This window comes from Pinus tabuliformis, chromosome 4_1 (assembly GCF_031772625.1).
Source record: "Pinus tabuliformis cultivar Carrire ecotype Pingquan chromosome 4_1, CPIR1, whole genome shotgun sequence".
Taxonomy (NCBI): Eukaryota; Viridiplantae; Streptophyta; class Pinopsida; order Pinales; family Pinaceae; genus Pinus; species Pinus tabuliformis.
In genome coordinates, this window is record NC_142303.1 from 328,357 (window position 1) to 341,110 (window position 12,754).

The window sequence follows — 12,754 nt, forward strand, 5'->3', positions numbered from 1 at the left end:
TTTCTTAAAGCATTAGAAACCATCGTCCCTAAACCCTAAACTCCACACCCCAAATCCTAAATCGTAAATCCTAAACCCTAAGAATTTTATAACATTTTAAACCCATAAACGTTTTGTAACTTTGTGTTAAGTGTTTATTAAAAGAATTTACTAAAGTGTTATAAACCCTAAACCCTAAAATATTTATTACATTTTAACAAGTGTTTTGCAACTTTTTAAAACCCTCAACATTATAGCCTAAGACTTTTATAACATTTAAACCCTAAATGTAAGCATTTTATAACCTTTTAATAAGCCTTTTGTAACTTTTTTTAAGTGTTTATTAAAACCATTTACTAAAGGGTTGTAAACCCTAATCCCTAAGAATTCTATAAGAAGAAGAATTTGGTAAATTTTTTAAAGTGTTTATTAAAAGTATTTACTAAACTGTCCCCAAACACTAATACCTAAGCTTTTTATAGCATTTTGTCAAGTGTTTTGTAACTTTTTTTTTAATTGTTTATTAAAAGCATTTAATAAAGTTTTATAAGCTCTAAACCCTAAACCTGAAACCACAAGTCCCAATCCATAAACACTATACCCTAAACCCTAATCCCTAAGCATTTCATAACATTTTAAAATGTATTTTGTAAAATTTTAAGTGTTTGTTAAAAGCATTTACTGAATTATTATAAACCTTAAAAACTAAGAATTTTTGAACATCTGAAATATTTTTTTGTAACTTTTTTAAGTGTTTACGAAAAGAGTTTACTAAATTCTTATAAAACCTAAACTCTAAAGACTATGCATTTAAAAAAAAATTAAACCCGAAACCCTAAACCCTAAGAATTTAATAAAATTTTAAACCTCAAACCATAAACCATAAACCCTAAACTCTAAATCCTAACTATTTTATAACAGACAAGAGCTATTCAATTACCTGAGAGACTGTCCAATACTATCCTTCATTGCCATTTTCAATAGATTTCAAGGAAACTGCAGTAGCCCAATTTTGGCACCTCATCTCATCTTTGGACATAAACTTCCATCTTCATCTAACTAGTCTAGTTTCCACTCAAACCCACACGAAATCGAATTCTTAGCTTCGTGACACACTATAATTGTCCGCTCATAGCTTACGCTATAAAAACATTTAAAATATTTTTAGCAAAGTCATTTTTCATGATTCTGGGTCGGAACAATGTAAACTTTGAAACGGGAACTGATACTGTTACCCGTTTCGTAGAGATAGCAAAAAAGTGACCTAATTTTGAAAAGGGGTGATGCAGAACGAACATGTTTTTTTTAGAGCATAGTTTTTGGCACTTTAATTATTTTTATGTATATTACGTTTTAGAATCGTTTTAGAATGGTAGTGATTTTCATGCTTATTTAAAAAAGTGAGTATTCTGCATCACCTCCTTTTTTTTAAAGACCTGTGTTTTGGCTTTAAAATTTCTAATGTATAAAATGTAATTAATTATTTTGTAAATTTGATCATTTTTGAAGTGGTCGTTTTCTTCACATCTTCTTGTTTTTTATTTTAATTTTAACTTCTTTTTTTAGTGAGGTTTTTATTGTTTTGCATTTTTAAATTAGGAGGTCGATATTTAGAATTTTCGATATTCTACATATTTATACATCCTTAATTAATTTTTCAATCCACATGAAATAATTGTTTCTAAAAAACAATATTTTTTAACAATGGACATAAAAACAACCATTTTTAACATAAATATAACTAAAAAACTACATGTTTTGATAATTTTTTGCTAGAATTGACATGTCAAAATCACAATTTTTATACGATAATTTTAACTAAAAATGGTTAAATAATAGCTTTTTTTATGAATTTCATGTCAAAAAAATAATAATAATCACTTTTCTCTTCAAAAAATAATGATTAACTTAAAAATCAATGCGAAAATCACATATTACAATATTGAACGTATAACAACCCTAATTGAGTGTTTATTCTTCTCATAAAATGTCAAAGTCAAAACATCGCAAAGCTTGATTTTCAAGTATAACTTAAATTTAATAAAAAATGTCACGTAATCCAAACTCTTCGTCCTCTAGAGTTTCATCATTGTCTTCTTCCACAAAATTTTATGTTTCCTTTTGCTCACTTTCCTCTTCTAATGGGTCTTTGATGTCTGCGAATCTCCCAATGTATGTCTTTCCAAACATTCCATGTAATGGTGGTTGGGGTTCCTTTGCCTTTTTTGCCACACGTGATTCACTAAAGTCCCCTTTATTCAACCCAATTTCTTGCATTGCATCTGGAAGAAATTGAAGAACATTAATTCTTTTCTGAACGAAATTGCACTGCACTGGATATTTTTCAATTGCAATGCAATTTCTTCCTTTTTGAAGGCAACATGCTAGCATTGCACTTAATTATAAAACACAAAATAAATAATGAACTAAATTAGTACAATGACATATTAATTAAAAAATAACATATTGAAATTCAATTCCATATAATAAAACTTACCTGAGCCAGAAAATAAATCCACAATCCAATCTCCTTCATCTGAACAAATGTCTATAAGATAGTTAATCAATAATTGTGGTTCTTGATAAATGTTAACTATCTCTCCTTTTTCTTTTGATTCCAGGAATCAACCAACCACCAGTTGGATGGGCGGCTGGTGGCCGGGTGATTCCCACCAGCCGGGCCCCCGGCTGGTTGATTCCGGGAATCAACCAGCAACCAGCTAGCCGCCTGGCTGGTCGCTGGTTGATTCCCGGAATCAACGAGCCACTAGCCGCTCGCCCGGCTTCACCCAGCCACCAGCCGCCGGTTGATTCTGAGAATCAACCAGCCACTGGGCAAGCGGGCGGCTGGTGGCTGGTTGATTCTGGGAATCAACCAGGCACCAGGCAGGCGGGCGGCTGGTTGATTCGAGCTGGCTACACGGCCAGTGGTTGGTTGATTCCCGACCGACTGGTGGCTGGTTGATTTCAGGAATCAATCAACCGGCCACCAGTGGCCTGCGCGGATGGTGGCTGGGTGAAGCCGGGCGGGCGGCTGGTGGCTGGTTGATTCTCGGAATCAACCAGCCACCAGCCGAGCAGCCAACTAGTGGTTGGTTGATTCCCAGAATCAACCAACCACCAGCAGCCCGCCCCCGGCTGGTGGCTAGTTGTTTCCCGGAATCAACCAGCCACCAGCCGGGCGGTTGGTTGATTCTAGGAATCAACCAGCCACCAACAGGGCAGGCGGTTGGTTGATTCCCGGAAATACCCAGCCACCAGCTGGGCGGCCGGTTGGTGGCTGGTTAATTCGGGGAATCAAACAGCCACCAGCTAGCCGCCCGAATGGTGGCTGGTTGATTCTCGGAATCAACCAGTCACCAGCCAGGTAGGTGGCTGGTGGATGGTTGATTCCGGGAATCAACCAGCCACCAGTTGGCTACCCGTCTGGTGGCTGGTTGATTCTGGGAATCAACCAGCCACCAGTCAGCCGCGCCCAGCTGGTGGATGGTTGATTCCGGGAATCAAACAACCACCAGCTAGCCACCTGGGTGGTGGCTGGTTGATTCTCGAAATCAACCAGTCACCAGCCGGGCGGGTGGCTGGTGGATGGTTTATTCTGGGAATCAACCAGCCAACAGCCGCCCGCCCGGCTGGTGGCTGGGTGATTCCAAGAATCAACCAGCCGCCAACCGGTGGTTGGGTGATTCCGGGAATCAACCAGCCACCAGCCGGGTGCGGCTAGCTAGTGGCTGGTTGATTCCGGGAATCAACCAGCCACCAGCTGGCCACTCGGCAGGCGGCTGGTTGATTCTGGGAATCAACCAGCCAGCAACCGCCCGCTCGGCTTCAACCAGCAACCATTCCAGGAATCAACTAGGCACCAGCCAGTGACTGGTTGATTCCGGGAATCAACCAGCCACCAGCCGGGAGGCCAGCTGGTGGCTGGTTGATTCCGAGAATCAACCAGCCACCAGCTGCCCGCCCGGCTGGTGGCTCGTTGATTCCAGAAATCAACCAGCGACCAGCCAGGCGGCTTGCTGGTTGCTGGTTGATTCCCGGAATCAGTTGGTGGTGTCCCGACTGGTGGCTGGGTGATTCCGGGAATCAACTAGCCACCAGCCGCATGCCTGGCTGGTAGCTCCGTGATTCCGGGAATCAACCAACCACCAGCTGGCCGCCCGGCTGGTGGCTGGTTGATTCCCGGAATCAACCTGCCTCCACTGGTCATTCGGCTGGTGGCTGGTTTATTCCGGGAATCAACCAGCCACTAGCCACCCGCCCGGCGGTGGCTGGGTGATTCTGAGAATCAACCAGTCGCCCGCCCTGTTGGTGGCTGGATGATTCCCAGAATTAACCACCCACCTGGGAATCAACCAGCCACCCGCTCGCCGCCCGACAGGTGGTTTGCTAATTCCTGGAATCAACCAACCACCAGCCAGGGGCGGGCTACTGGTGGCTGGTTAATTCCGAGAATCAACCAGCCACCAGCCGCCCATCCGGATTTTCAGAGAATCAACCAGCCACTAGCCACCAACCGGGCTGGCGACTGGTGGCTGGTTGATTCCCGGAATCAACCAGCCACCAGCGTGGGGCGAGCTACTAGTGGCTGGTTGATTCCTAGAATCAACCAGCCACCAGCCGGGCGGCCAGCTGGTGGCTGGTTGATTCCGGGAATCACCCAGCCACCAGCCGGGTGGGCGACTGGTGGCTGGTTGATTCCCGGAATCACCCAGCCACCAACCGTGTTGTCGGCTAGTTGATTCCGAGAATTAACCAGCCACCAGCTGATTTCAAGAATCAACCATCAACCAGCTGGTTGCCTGGCTGGTCGCTAGTTGATTCCCGGAATCAACCAGCCATCGGCTGGTGCCTGGTTGATTCTTGGAATGGTTGCTGGTTGATTCTGGGAATCAACTAGCCACCATCTGCCTGCCCGGCTGGTGGTTGGGTGAAGCCGGGCGGGTGGCTGGTTAATTCCCGGCATCAACTAACCACCAGCCGGGCGGCCAGTTGGTGGCTGGTTGATTCCCGGAATCAACCAACCACCACCAGCCCACCTCCGGCTGGTGGTTGGTTGATTCCCTGGAATCAACCAACCACCAGCCGGGGGCGGGCTGCTAGTGGTTGGTTGATTCCGGGAATCAACCAGCCACCAGCCGCCCGCCCTGCTTTTTTGGGAATCAACCAGCCACCATCCACCACCCGGGCGGGCGGCTGGTGGCTGGTTAATTCCCAGAATCAATCAGCCACCAGCGGGGGGCGAGCTACTGGTGGATGGTTGATTCCCAGAATCAACCAGCCACTAGCTGGGTGGCCAGCTGGTGGATGGTTGATTCCGGGAATCAACCAGCCACCAGCCCGGCGCCCGGCTGGTGGCTGGTTGATTCCGGGAATCAACCAGCCACCAGCTAGCCGCGCCCGGTTGGTGGCTAGTTGATTCCGAGAATCAAATAGCCACCAGCTAGCCGCCCGGATGGTGGCTGGTTGATTCTTGGAATCAACCAGTCACCAGCCGGGCAGCTGGCTGGTGGCTGGTTAATTCCGAGAATCAACCAGCCACCAGCCGCCTGCCCGGCCGTTGGCTGGGTGATTCCGGGAATCAACCAGCCACCAGCTGACCGCCCGGCTAGTGGCTGGGTGATTCCGGAAATCAACCAGCCGCCCGCCTTTTTGCTGGCTGGTTGATTCCGGGAATCAACCAGACATTTTAAAATACTTTTTTGTAACTTTTTAAAGTTTTTACTAAAAGCATTTAATAAAGTGTTATAACCCTAAACCCTAACAATTTTATAATATTTTAATAAGAGTTTTATAACTTTTATTTAAGTGTTTGTTAAAACAATTTACTAAAGTGTTATAAACCCTAAACACTAAATCATAAAACCCAAACCCCAAATCCTAAAACCTAAAACCTAAGCATTTTATTAACTTTTATTTAAGTGTTTATTAAAATAATTTACTAAGGTGTTATAAAACCTAAATCCTAAACCCTAAACCCTAAACGCCAAACCTTAAACCCTAAACCCTAAACCCTAAACCCTAAACATTTAATAACATTTTTAAAAGTGTTTTGTAACCTTTTTTAAGTGTTTATTAAAAGCTCTTAATAAAGTTTTATAAACCCTAAAACCTAAACCCTAAAACCCAAACCCTAAACCCTAAACCCCAAGCATTATATAACATTTTTAAAAGCATTTTGTAGCATTTATTTAAGTGTTTATTAAAAGAATTTACTATATTGTTATAAACCTCACGCCCTAAACCCTAAACCATAAACCCTAAGAATTTGATATCAATTTAAGAAGAATTTTGTAAGTTTTATTTCAATGTTTATTAAAATAATTTTCTGAAGTGTTATAAAACCTAAACCATAAACAAAAAACCCTAAACCCTAAACACAAAAACACAAACCATAAACCTCAAAATGTAAACTGTAAATGCTAAACCCCAAACCCCAAACATAAACCCTAAACATTCAATGACATTTTAACAAGATTTTTGTAACTTTTTTGATGTGTTTATTAAAAGAATTTACTAAAATTTTATAAACCCTAAATCCTAAACCTCAAGACCTAAACCCTAAACCCTTAGAATTTTATAACACTTTAAGAATAATTTTGTAACTCTTATTTATGCATTTATTAAAAGAATTTACTAAAGTGTTATAGACACTAAACCATAAACACAAAATCCTAAACCCTAAACACAAAAACCTAAACCCAAAACCTAAACACTAAACCTTAAACCCCAAACCCCAAAGCCTAAATCCTAAACCCTAACCATTTTATAACGTTTAAAAAAAATTGTAACTTTTATTTAAGTGTCTATTAAAAGCATTTACCAAAATGTTGTAGACCCTAAGCACTGAACCCTAAACCTAGGCTGAAAACCCCAAAAATTAAACCCTAAACCCTAAACCCTAAACCCCTAACATTTTTTAAGTGCTTATTAAAAACACTTAATAAAGTTTTATAAACCATGAACCCTAAACCCTAAACCCTATAAAGTAAAACCTAAGGCATATGCATTTTATAACATTTTAAAAAGTGTTTCGTAACTTTTATTTAAGTTCTTATTAAAAGAATTTACTGAATTGTTATAAACCTTAAACCATATACCCTAAAACATAATCCCCAAAACCTAAACCCTAAACCCTAAACCCTAAGAATTTTATAACAATTTAAGAAGAATTTTGTAACTTTTATGTAAGTGTTTATTAAAATAATTTACTAAAGTGTTATAAACCCTAAAACATAAACCCTAAACACAAAATCATAAACCCTAAACACCAAAACCTAAACCATAAGCCCTAAACCCCAAACACCAAACACCAAACCCTAAACCCTAAACCCTAAATCCTGACCATTTTATAACATTTTAAAATGGTATAAACACAAGTTTTATAAACCCTTAACCATAATCACAAAACCAGAAACCCTAAACACTAAACCCTAAACCCTAAATCATAAACATTAAACCCTAAACCCTAAACCATGAACATTAAACCCTAAACCCTAAGCATTTTATAACATTTTTAAAAGTGTTGTGTGATTTTCAATTAAGTGTTTATTAAAATAATTTACTAAAGTGTTATAAACCCTCAACCCTAAACTGTAAACCACAAACCATAAATTCTAAAAACCTGAAACTCTAAACCCTAAACCCTAAACTCTAAACCCTAAACCCTAAACACTAAACTCTAAACCATAAACGCTAAACTCTAATAGTTTTATAACATTTTAAAAAACATATTGTAACTTCTATTTAAGTGTTTATTAAAATCATTTTCTAAAGTGTTATAAACCCTAAACCGTAAACTCTAGACACGAAAACCCAAACAATAAACGTCAATCCCTAAATTCTATGCACTTTATAACATCTTAAAAAAAATTCTAACTTTTATTTAGGTGTTTATTAAGAGGATTTTCTAAAGTATTATAAACCCTAGACTCTTAACCGTAAACCCTAAGCAATTTATAACATTTTAAGAAGTGTTTTATAACTTTTATTTAAGTGTTTATTACAAGAATTTACTAAAGTCTTATAAACCCTAAACCCTAAGCATTTTATGGCATTCTAAAAAGACTTTTGTAAAATTTACTTAAGTTTTTATCAAAATAATTTACTAAGGTGTTATAAACCCTAAACCATAAAAGCTAAAACCTAAACTATAAAGCCTAAACCAAAACCTAAACCCTAAGCCTTTTATAACATTTCAAAATGTGTTTTGTAACTTTTACCTAATCCCTCAACCCCAAACCATAATCCCAATACCTTATACCCCAAAACCTAAACCCTAAGCATTTCATAACATTTTAGAAAGTGTTTTGTAACTTTTTTTACTTGTTTATTAAAAGAATTTACTAAAGCGTTATAAACTTTAAACCCTAATCCTTAAAACCTAAACCCTAATTAATTTATAACATTCTAATGAGTGTTTTGTAACTTTTATTTAAGTGTATATTAAAAACATTTACTAAAGTGTTATAAACCCTAAACCCTGAATGCTAAAGCCTAATAATTTTATAACATTTTAAAAACTATTTGTAACTTTTATTTAAGTGCTTATTAAAATAATTTACTAAAATATTATAAACCCTAAATTCTAAACCATAAACCCCAAAACCTAATCCCCAAATCATAAGCCCTAAGAATATTATGACTATCTATAATAAGGGAAGACCACATCTCGGTATGTAAGTGTAGGAGGGAGAAAATTGTGGTACATGAGACACCCTTCTTCATAAACCTTTTTCCTTTTATTTATTTTTCTTCATAACTCCTCAAGGCTCCACGGGATGAATGCATTATGTGTAATATGAAGTAGTGGATACCCCCTTAAGGTGGGGTGGTTCATCCCTACACCCTAAACCCTTAACCCTAAACCCCAAATCCTAAACACTAAACCCTAAGAATTTTATAAAATTTTAAGAAGTGTTTTGTAACTTTTATTTAAGTGTTTATTAAAAGAATTACTAACGTGTTATAAACCTGAAACCATGAACCCTAAACGCCAAACCATAAACCCTCAACTCAAAATCTTAAAACTTAAACCATAAGCGTTTTATAAAGTGTTATAAACCCTAAACCCTAAACCTAAATCCCTATAGCCTAAGCTGCAAACGTGTAAACCTAAACCATAGACCCTAAACCCTAAACCCTATATCCAAAAACATAAATTCTAAACCCTAAATTATAAACCCTAAACACTAGACCCTGAGCATTTTATAACAATTTTAAAAGCATTTTGTAACTTTTATTTAAGTGTTTACTAAAAACATTTACTAAAGTTCTGTAAACCCTAAACCCTGAACTCTAAACCATAAACCCATGACCCTAAACCCTAAACTCTAAGTATTTTATAACATTTTAAAAAGTGTTTTGTAAATTTTATTTAAATTTTTCTTAAAATCATTTACTAAAGTGTTATAATCACTAAATTCTAAACTCTAAAACATAAACCCTAGACTTAAAATCCTAAACCCTAAACCCTAAACTCTAAATCCTATAGCCTAAACCCTATACACTAATAATTTCATAACATTTTAAAAAGTGTTTTGTAACTTTTATTTAAGTGTTTATTGAAAGCATTTACTAAAGTGTTATAAACCTTAAAATCTAAACCATAAACCCTAAACCCTAAGCATTTTATAAGCCTTAAACACTCTACCCTAAACCGTAAACCCTAAACCCTAAATAGTAAAGCCTAAGAAATTTATAGCGTTTTAAAAACTATTTGTATCTTTTATTCAAGTCCATATTAAAACAATTTACTAAGATTTTATAAACCCTAAATCCTAAACCCTAAACCCCAAACCTTAATCCCTAAACCATAAACCCTAAGAATTTTATGAGTATCTATAATAAGGGAAGACAACACCTCGGTATGTGAGAGTAGGAGGGAGAAAATTGTGGTACATGAGATACACCGACCTTATTTTTTCCTCCCTTCTTCATAAACATTTTTGATTTTATTTATTTTTATTCATAACTCCTCGAGGCTCCATCAGATGAATGAATTAAGTGTAAAATGTAGCAGTGGATACCAACTTAAGGTGGGGTGGTTCATCCCTACACCCTCAACGCTAAACCCTAAACCCTTAATCCAATCTCCAAACCCTAAACCATAAATCCTAACCCCCAAATCATAAACACTAAATGCTAAGAATTTTATAACATCTTAAAAAGTGTTTTGTAACTTTTACTTAAGTGTTTATTAAAAAAATTACTAAGGTGTTATAAACCCAAAACCATGAACCCTAAACCCTAAACCCTAAAACTAAACTCTAAACCCTTAACATTTTATAAATGGTTTTGTAACTTTTATTTAAGTGTTTATTAAAATAATTTACTAAAGTTTTATAAACTCTAAACCCGATACCCTAATCATTTTATAAAATTTTAAATATTGTTTTGTAACATTTTTTAAAGTGTTTATTAAAAGAATTTACCAAAGTGTTATAAACCTTAAAACCTAAACCTTAAACCCTAAACCCTAAGCCACAAAACCATAAACCCTAAATCCTAGGAGTTTTATAAACCTTGAACACTCTACCCTAAATCCTAAACCCTAAACCCCAAACCCCAAACCTTAAACCCTAAACCATAAAAGGTAAGAATTTTATAGCATTTTAAAAATCGTTTTGTAAATTTTATTTAAGTGTTTATTAAAGGCTTTTACGAAAGTGTTATAAACCATAAATTCAAAACCCTAAACCCTAAACCTTAAACCCCAAACAATAAACCTCAAACCCTTAACTCTAAACCATAAACGCTAAGCATTTTATAACATTTATTTAAGCGTTTATTAAAATCATTTACTCAAGTGCTATAAACCCTAAACCCTAAACTCTAAACCCAAAACCCCAAACTTGGAACCCTAAAGCCTAAACCCTAAATCCTAAGCATTTTATAACATTTTAAAAACCATTTTGTAACTTTTATTTAAGATTTTATTAAAAGCATGTACTAAAGTGTTATAAACCCTAAAACCTAAACCATAAACTCTAAACCAAAAACCCAAAATCAAAACCCAAAACCCTAAACCCTAAGCATTTTATAATAGTTTAAAAAGTGCTTCGGAAATATTATTTAAGTCTTTATTAAAAGCATTTGTTAAGGCCTTATAAACCCTAGACCCTAAATCCCAGATGCCAAACCGTAAACACTAGATCCTAAGCATTTTATATCATTTTAAAAAGAATTTTGTAACTTTTATTTTCGCCTTGATTAAAACCATTTAATAAAGTTTTATAAACCATAAATGCTAAACGCTAAACCACCCTAAAACTGAAAATAAAAACCCAAAACTCTAAACCCTAAACGCTAATCATTTTATAGCATTTTAAAAATCATTTTGTAACTTTTATTGCAATGTTTATTAAAATAATTTACTAAAGCATTATAAACCCTAAACACTAAACCCTAAACTCTAAACCCCAAACGTGAAACCCTAAAACTTAAATCCTAAATTCTAAGCATTTTATAACATTTTAAAAAGTGTTTTATAACTTTTATTTAAGTTTTTATTAAAATCATTTACTGAACCCTTATAAAACCTAAACCTTAAACCCTAAACCCCAAACCCTAATCCATAAGCATTTTATAACATTCGAAAAAGAGTTTTTTAACATTTATTTAAATGTTTATTAAAAGAACTTACTAAATCCTTATAAACTTTAAATCCTAAAACATGAACCCTAAACCCCAAACCCTAAATACTAATCATTTTATGACATTTTAAAAAGTGTTTTGTAACTTTCATTTAAGTGTTTCTTAAAAATATTTTCTAATGTGTTATAAACCCTAAACTGTAATCCCTAGAACCTAAACCCAAAACCCAAAACCCTAAACCCTAAGTATTTTATAACACTTTGAAAATTGTTTTGTAACTTTTATTTAACTTTTTACTAGATTGTTATAGACCCTAAATCCTAAACCCTGAATAGTAAACCCGAAACCCTAAACCCTATACCCTAAACCTTAATCATTTTATAACATTTTAAAAATCATTTTGCAACTTTTATTTAGGTTCTTATTAAAATAATTTACTAAAGTGTTATAAAACCTAAACCCTAAGCTGCAAACACTACATCTGAAACCATAAAACCTAAACACTATGTATTTTATAACATTTTAAAAATCGTTTTCTAAATTTTATTTAGGTGTTTATTAAAAGCATTTACTAAAGTGTTATAAACCGTAAAACCTAAAATTTATTTAAATGTTTACTAAAGGAAATTATTAAAGTGTTATAAACCTTAAGCCATAAACCTGAAACCCTCAACCCTAAACCCTCAAACACTAAAACATAAACCCTAATCATTTTATGACATTTTAAAAAGCATTTTAAACTTTTATTTAAGTGTTTATTAAAATAATTTACTAAAGTGTTATAAATCCTAAACCCTAAATTGTAAACCCTAAATGCTATTTTTTTAATATTTTAAAAAGCATTTTGTAACTTTAGTGTTATAAATCATAAACCCTAAACCCTAAACATTAAAACCTAAACCCTTAACCTGAATCTCTAAATCCCAAACCGTAAACCGCAAACGATAAACACTAAACACTAAGAATTTTATAACATTTCAAAAAGTGTTATATGACTTTTATTTATGTGTTTATTCAAAGAATTTACCAAAGTGTTATAAAACCTAAACAACAAACCCCAAACCCAAAACCCTATATCCTAAAGCTTAAATCCTAAAGGATAAACCCTAAAATAATTTTCTAAGGTGTTATATACCCTAAACCCTAAAGCCTAAAGATTGAAAGCATTTACTAAGGTCTT